Source organism: Suncus etruscus, chromosome 20, assembly GCF_024139225.1.
Source record: "Suncus etruscus isolate mSunEtr1 chromosome 20, mSunEtr1.pri.cur, whole genome shotgun sequence".
In the NCBI taxonomy this organism is placed as follows: Eukaryota; Metazoa; Chordata; class Mammalia; order Eulipotyphla; family Soricidae; genus Suncus; species Suncus etruscus.
In genome coordinates, this window is record NC_064867.1 from 44,522,744 (window position 1) to 44,531,526 (window position 8,783).

Consider the following 8,783-nt stretch of genomic DNA (forward strand, 5'->3'; position numbering starts at 1 on the left):
ATGAACAGACACAAAAATGTTAAAATATTTGGATCTTTAATATTTATATTACAAAATTATATTGATCTTAAAAGTATATGGAAAATGTTGTGGTTAGCCTTTTTAAAATAATATTGTTAATAATATAAGAGTAACTAAATTTTATAAGCAGGTTGACAACAAGCATCAAATATAATTTTGGTCTTAAGCTCTTGGTGTGGAAATGCATCAAGTGTCTTTAACTATATTTTATTATGATCTAAACATTTTTCTCTAATTTGGTATATAATTTTTTTTTTACAAATTATTCACTTGAAGTCTTCAAAGTAGGAACAGTTGTTTGTTTTTTAAAGTCAGTTTTTCATAGCTTTAGTAGTCATAGTTTATGTTCTTGTGTTTAATCATTGAAATTTTAACACTTTATTGAAGCTGTCTTACTGTTCTACTATAAAACTAATGTAAAGGAAACCTGTTTATTTACAGCAGATGATATCATACTTCAGAATGGAGACTCCTTCTACAGTGCTCATTAACCAGTTTACTTAAACATTTTAAATTGCTTATTAACTATTTTACTTAATGTTTTAAACTTCAAATTAGAATTGTTTTGAAAATGTTTTGTGCTAAATTTAAACATTAAAGCTTTTTCAGCAAAGCTCCACTCCATCTACATTCAGTACTTCTAAAAACTGAAAAAGGTTTTCTATAAAAATATTTTCTGGGCCCGGAGAGATAGCACAGTGGCATTTGCCTTGCAAGCAGCCGATCCAAGACCAAAGGTGGTTGGTTCGAATCCCGGTGTCCCATATGGTCCCCTGTGCCTGCCCAGGAGCTATTTCTGAGCAGACAGACCAGGAGTAAACCCCTGAGCACCGCCGGGTCGTGGCCCAAAAACCAAAATAAATAAATAAATAAATAAAATAAATCTTTTTTCTTTTTCTTTTTTTTTCTCCATGCTATCTCTCTGGCCCCACCATACTCTAGATTATAATGAGGCTGTCTACACTTAACTTCTTTGGGGTGGTGACACACTACTTATCCTCATGTGGGGATGCCAGCTCTCAGGTTTGAGAAAAATTAGTATTATTATCAGTGACATGTGTGTGTGTGGAGGGGGATAGGGACTTTCTCTTTATTTTTTTTTATTTAAACACCTTGATTTACATACATGATTGTGTTTGGGTTTCAGTCATGTAATGAACACCGTGCCGGCGAGAATATTTAAAAGCACTTGTCCAATTTTACCCAGGTCATTTTTTCTAACCCTAAGTTTTGGATCGATCACTTTTGTCTGTTTATGTGTTGTGTTGTACTGAATGAAAGTGACCACAAGTGTAAAATGTTGTGTTTAGTGTTCTTTTGTGTTGTCTGTTTATTTGGTATCTCTACATTTCGTGATAAAATACAATTTTCAAAGCCTTATTCATTTTTGAGATTTTAATTAATTTTTTCACAACTTGGTCAGTCTGGTCACTTAGCAGCTGACAGACTGTGGCATCCTGCAACTAAAAATCACGTGTTAAAAATTATGTGTTAAGGGCCCGGAGAGATAGCACAGCGGCGTTTGCCTTGCAAGCAGCCAATCCAGGACCAAAGGTGGTTGGTTCGAATCCCGGTGTCCCATATGGTCCCCCATGCCTGCCAGGAGCTATTTCTGAGCAGACAGCCAGGAGTAACCCCTGAGCACTGCTGGGTGTGGCCCAAAAACCAAAAACCAAAAAAAAAAAATTATGTGTTACGCTGGCTTTGTCCTTCTGGGAACATGGCAGAGGGTGTAGGGGATTATAAACCCGAGATTTCTCAATGTCCATTGGGGATAAATTTTCTTTGTTTTTGGGTCCTTTTGTTTAGTACATTCTAATTTAATGAGCTGCGTCATTAAGCTATTCAGGTATGCCCCTTCTTCTTTCCTGATGTGTGCTTGCAAAGCTATAAATTTTCCTCTCAGTACCGCTTTTGCTGTGTCCCATAGGTTCTGATAGTTTGTGTCTCCATTGTCATTTGTTTCTAGGAAGGTTTTGATTTCCTCCTTGATTTCATCTCGGACCCACTGGTTATTCAGTATTAGGCTGTTTAACTTCCAGGTATTAAAGTTTTTCTTCTGTGTCCCTTTGTAGTTCACATATAGTTTCAGGGCCTTGTGGTCAGCAAAGGTAGCCTACAAAATTTCTATCCTCTTGATATTATGGAGGTATGTTTTATGTGCTAGCATGTAGTCTATCCTGGAGAATGTCCCATGTACATTAGAGAAGAATGTGTATCCGGGCTTCTGGGGGTGGAGTGTCCTGTACATGTCTACTAGGCCTCATTCTTCCATTTCTCTTTTCAAGTCTAGTATATTCTTGTTTGGTTTCAGTCTGGTTGACCTGTCAAGTGTTGACAATGACGTGTTGAGGTCTCCCACAATTATTGTGTTGTTATTGATACTATTTTTCAGATTTGTTAGCAATTGTATTAAATATCTTGCTGGCCCCATTTGGTGCATATATGTTTAGAAGAGTGTCTTCTTCCTGCTGTATGTATCCCTTGATTAATACAAAATGTCCATCTTTTTCCCTTACAACTTTCCTAATTAACATTCCCACCACCAATGTTTCAAATATCCCTCCTCCTGACCCCGACCCCACCTGTACTCTAGACAGGATTTCTTTTTTTGGGGGGGGCCACACCCGGTAACGCTGAGGGGTTACTCCTGGCTATGCGCTCAGAAGTTGCTCCTGGCTTGGGGGACCATATGGGATGCCGGTGGATCAAACCGCGGTCCGTCCAAGGCTAGCGCAGTCAAGGCAGGCACCTTACCTCTAGCTCCATTGACCAGCTCCTCCAGACAGGATTTCTATTTCCCTCATACATTCTCATTGTTAGGATAGTTTGCAATTTAGTTAATATTTTTATTTTTATTAAAAATATTCCAATTAGGGGCAGGAGAGATAGCATGGAGGTAAGGCGTTTGCCTTTCATGAAGGAGGTCATCAGTTCGAATCCCGGCGTCCCATATGGTCCCACTTGCCTGCCAGGAGCAATTTCTGAGCATGGAGTCAGGAATAACCCCTGAGCACTGCCGGGTGTGACCTAAAAACCACACACTCACACAATATTTCAAATTAAATGACAGCAATAAAAATTTTTATTATTGATAAGTCTAGAATATTCACGTTTGTTTTCATAAGCTTCTATAAACAAAATCAAAAGAACTTTCTGCAGCTAATAAAGTTGAAAAATAAGCTGCTATGTAAGATACACAATTAACATAGCAATTGAGAAACATTCACTAGGATAGCTGAGAACTTTCAAAATGCTAACATATATTTCCCCAGAATTGTGCAAACAAATATTAAGACACTAAAGCTGTATGCAAATTTTTCTATTTGAAATGGGGCCTAGAACAAAACAGTAAAATCCATAGACAAAACACAATTTAACCAGCAAGACAATGACCAATGCAAATAGGGTCAAGATATTTAACCTGAACCAAAGTGAAGATGCTGGAAGTTTTGAAAGCAGCTTCTCTTTTATTGGTTTTCAGTTGCTCCTACATCTTCTCAATCTTCACCTTCTGTGTTAGGCTGCCAAGGTCAAGTGGGCTGGAATCTGGGTTGTGCAGAATCCACTCCTCTGCCTGCTACCAGTCCCTTTCTAAGGATATGTCTTTCCAGCTTTTTTTTTTTTAATTAGTGTCGTCTATTTGCAGTTTGGTAGGTTGTGGTCTCAGAAAAGGCACCTTTCTGAGGAGAAAGGTGGGATTCATAGGTCTCTGGGAGAAGCTCCAATTTATGAGCTGGTAGATCTGAGGGTTCAGGATAGCCACGGAGAAATGATCCACAGACAGTCAAATTTCAGGAGACATCAGCTTCATTCAGGGCCCTAGCCAACAGGTGTGACTCTATCATAACATTTTACACATAACAAATTACATTTTCATAATCAGTCCTGCATTCAACATATTTCTTCTCTCCATCCTGCTAGGTCTCTCTTACTGAATCTCTCTCAACCTATCCTCCAATTTCTTTTCCTTCCCCTGAGGCCCAAAGAAAAGTTCTTCTTACCACAATTGTTACAGTCAAACTTCAGTAATTAGAGATCTTATTTTTACACTGATCCTGTATCAAAGTTAGGGCTTCATGAGACGTCTCCCGATTTTATCTCACTGTCAGGTGGCTTGACAGGAAAACCTACCGGGAAGGCAAGTAGTTGCTAATTTTCAAGTCATCAGGGTGGCACAAGAGCCCACCGTGGGGCAAGTTGGTGCCAGTGCAGCACTAGGGCATACACTGGTAGGTGTTAGTATGTCCCTGATGTTGTTGCAGAAAACTGCTGGTTCCAAAGTTGTGTTTGGGGGTGAATGGCTGATGTCCTATGTCAAGTCACTATGATAAATGTTCAAGGTGGAAGGCACCCCTGCAAAAAATTTTTGGGAGCCCCATCCCTATAGATGTACCTTTTCTTCATACTTCATACTTTTCATCATATTTTATTTTTTGGTTTTTGGGTTACACCTGGCAGAGATTAAGTGGTTACTCCTGGCTCTATGCACAGAAATTGCTACTGCCAGCCTAGGGGGACCATATGGGATTCCAGGATTCAAACCACCATCCTTCTGCATGCAAGGCAAATGTCCTACCTCCATGCTATCTCTCTGGCCCCAAGATTTATCTATTTTATTGTGCTGATGCAAAAAGGAAAAATGCTACAGGATACTACTGGTGCCTATGGGGATAATAATAAAAAGTAAACAATCCTATAACCTAGTTCTATCAGAAACACAGAGCCCAAGAGATATATCTAATAGAATCTTCTACTATGCAAGTAAATTAAAAGGCAAAAAACTACATCTACGTGAGGAAGTACACAAGGTAAAATTATACTTATTAAGGAAATACACCTAAAGAAATATGCAAAAGATAAATAAATATTCTCTTTAAGTCTTTTGAAATAGTCTTGAGGTATAAAATCCAGAGCACAGCTTCAGCCCACAACGTGGTTTAATGGAAACTGAAAATCAGTTACAGCAGTCATAGATCAGGAAATGTCTTTGAATCGAGGGTCTCTCTAATGCCGAATCCAGCTACAAGCAACAGACCAAGGTGAAGGGTAGTGGGAATAAAGGGCTATGAAAGCAATCAGCAGCTGCAGCAGTTTCTTCCTGGGGCTGAGATGGGAGACTGGCTGGAGGTGGGAAGAAATGTTCCAGTTCCTAGGAGCGAAGAACTGAGGGTAAAAAAGGTTAAAGAGGAAGTCATGACAAATCAGGAGTGAGAAAGTGAAAGGAAATAATAGAAAAGAATTTGTAAAGTGGTAATCAGGGGAAGGAAAAGTAGAAAGAGCTATCTACAACAAGGGAAGGACTATATACAATATAGACATCATGTAGAATACAATCAGACTTTAGACCGACATAGAGGTGGTCACCACACACACTCTGTCTCTGTCTCTCTGTCTCTTTCTCTCACACATACATAGACACACAATGACGATTGATCATTAGGTTGCATTTGTAAAACTGACCCACAGTGAAAGGGTCAAAGCACTTCAAAAATATAAAGCCAGAAGATCAGCTGGTAAGTTTCACAGTTTCTAGGAAAATCACATTTTGTGAGGGTAAACTTTTTTTGTTTTGGATTTTGGTTTTTGGTTTTTGGGCCACACCTGGCGTTGCTCAGGGGTTAGTCCTCGCTGTCTGCTCAGAAATAGTTCCTGGCAGGCATGGGGGACCATATGGGACACCGGAATTCGAACCAACCATCTTTGGTCCTGTATAGGCTGCTTGCAAGGCAAACACAGCTGTGCTATCTCTCTGGGCCCCTTGTCCGGGTAAACTTGGCTGAAAAAGCTTCATAGATAAGACTGTACATAGAACGTTCTCAAACCAATTACATTTTCCAAGTGTAGAATACTAAGTAATACAGTAATGAGCCTGTAAAAAGTCTACACTGTAAAGTATCGTATAAGTCGGTCTTCAGCATCTAGGTTCCTTTCCTAAAAGCAGAAAAAAGCATTATGATATTAGAGTAAACTAGCTTGAATTGAAAGTAGTTGTGAAGACATACTTAAAGAATAAGAACTGTAGCAAAAATCTATGGCATGCAGATGCCTTTTCGAGAGATATCTGTGGACAGAAATATTCGATCATATTAGCAGACCTAATCAAATAGAAAATGAATAGACTGTATAATGAGCATGGTATTAGAAGTCAAAAAGGCTATAAAACTAGGGCATCCAACCTATTTCTCCATGAATCACTATGAACAAAACTTTAAATATTTATTATAATCTGGGGACGGAGAGATAATATGGAGGTAAGGCATATGCCTTTCATGCAGAAGGACAGTGGTTCGAATCCTGATTGTCCATATGGTCCCCCGATCCTGCCAGGGGCTATTTCTGAGCCTAGAGCCAGAAGTAGCTCCTGAATGCGTCTTGGTGTGACCCAAAAACCAAAAAAAAATTTATTATAATCCGCATAGCATTAAGATACTAAAATATTCTTACTGTGAGAATTATAGTGGGAGTCCATGGCCTCCAAACACATTCTGCAGTTGTTTCTGTGGGTAAAGCATTAGGAGACTATTATGGACATTATATTAAAGATCAGTAAGTTTCAGAGATAGCCACAGAATAAACTCACACATCTATGGGTTTTAAGAAAAAATAATGTGCTTCAGACGCCAGCGCCTCTAAGCAGCTTCTTCGTGGAGTCTGGGAAACCTTCACGGGGAGAGAGTGGGAACACGAAATGGGCGGAAAGATGGAACAATATTGTAGAAATGAATTACCACACACGATGCATGGGGACTTGCGTCTAGAAAGACGAAGACAAATTTATTTTTTGAGCTGGGTAACTTTTAAGGGGTGAGCTCTGGAATGCGGGGTGTAATTTTGGAGATCAAAGAAAGTGGGAGATGGTCAGGGAAACAGAATGAAAGGCCATGGCTAAAATGTGCATATTAAAGAACGGATACTGAAGGTGAAAAGAAGTTTCTGTTGTTTGTTTTGTTTTTTTCTTTTTTTGGTTTTTGGGCCACACCTGGCATTGCTCAGGGGTTACTCCTGGCTGTCTGCTCAGAAATAGCTCCTGGCAGGCATAGGGGACCATATGGGACACCGGGATTAGAACCAAACACCTTTGGTCCTGGATCAGGTGCTTGCAAGGCAAACACCACTGTGCTATCTCTCCAGGCCCAAGTTTCTGTTGTGGGTTAGCTTTGTTTTGGGTAAGCAGGAGAAAGCAGGTAATTTTCAGGGAAGTGGGAAGAGAGAGAAATGTTTTAGAGTTTGGGGGAAAACCGAAAATTGCTTTACTCATGAGCTAAGTTTTGGAAAAAAACATGATCTTGGCACCAAGGTAGCAGAGATCACAGAGAACTGGTCAGTGGGAGACTTTTGGCGGGATTTGATACTGTGCTTCTTCGTTAGAAAGAAATATTGAGGCCTGATTTCTAATAATGGTCAAAAATAGAGAGATAGTTACAGCCACGTTTAGAATTGTAGCCAAACAATCCATGCAAAGGGTCAACTGATTTTGACTACTCTAAGCGGGCCTTTTTGGCAAATAATTCTTTTTCAGGAGAGCACTACACCTAAGAAGGCTGAAAAGCGCTTCTGATGTGTGCCCTTCCTGAGTGGGGTGTAACAATTCACTCTTCTTTATTTTTATTTTATTTTATTTTTTGCATTTCAATAAAGGGTAAAGAAAGAAACAGTATCAAAGAGAAATTAAAAACTATCAATCTGGTCCTAATAAGGTAGGATTCAGAAGCAAAAAATAGCTATCAATACTTTGTAACCGAATTGAAATGGGTGGGACAGAGTTGGGAAAGCTCAAGTGGGAAGCAATTTTTAAAAGAAGGAAGAGAAGAGAAGAGAAAAAAAATTTTTATTCAGGTGGCAGTTTTCAAGAGAGAAAGAAATAGAGTGCAGAAGAGAAAGAGAGAGAGTCTCCTGGCTGTCGTTTCTACTGACCTCCCCCTTCCCTGTCTGTTCGGTGCTTGCCGCAGGGGGTTGGGGAGCTGGGAGTTGGGGAGATAAATTTAATACAATAGACAACATAGCAAGGAACAAAGTCTCTGGAGTTGGAGGGCCGGGGAGGCGGCAGCAATTCGTCTGGCTTTATTCAACATGGCCATTAGCTGCGTCCAAGTTGGAAGGTCAGATGTCGTCAGCGGTTGCAGTTTGAGATTCTGTTTCTGGATTTTGCATCATAGTCACCTCATGCTGCGTTTCCTCCTTCTCTTGGCTGTGGATTGCAGCCCGTGGAGGGGGATCCCTTGCTGGGCGGATGAGCCGATCCGGTATCCAGATAGGACACTGTGCATCCTGCGGGTAAACACAAGCATATTCCCGCTAGTAATATGTCAGGACCCTTCCAACATGAGGTTAATAAATCCTTCCAAAAAACCAGAGGCTTTTTCTCCGTGGGGAAATTCCAATGTCTATACATAGGCATAAGGCCTTTGTCATCCGTGTTTAAAAAGTTCAATACAAATAGAGAATGATTAATTAATTGATGGGGGGAATAATAGGGAAATTTTGAGTTCTCCAACCTTTCTATTTGGTGTTTTAGCATTTGATGAGCTCTCTCCACAATAGCTTGTCCCTGGGGATTGAACAGAATTTCAGTTTGGGTGATAATATTCATGTTTTTACAGAACTTTAAATATGCTTTAGAAGTATAAGCTGGGGCATTATCAGTTTTAATACTGCTGGGCATGCCCAATATAGAGAAGCAGGTTACTAGGTGTTGAATTACGTCTTTTACTGCTTCACCTGTCCTGGCAGTGGCTACCATTGCGTGTGAAAAGGTGTCA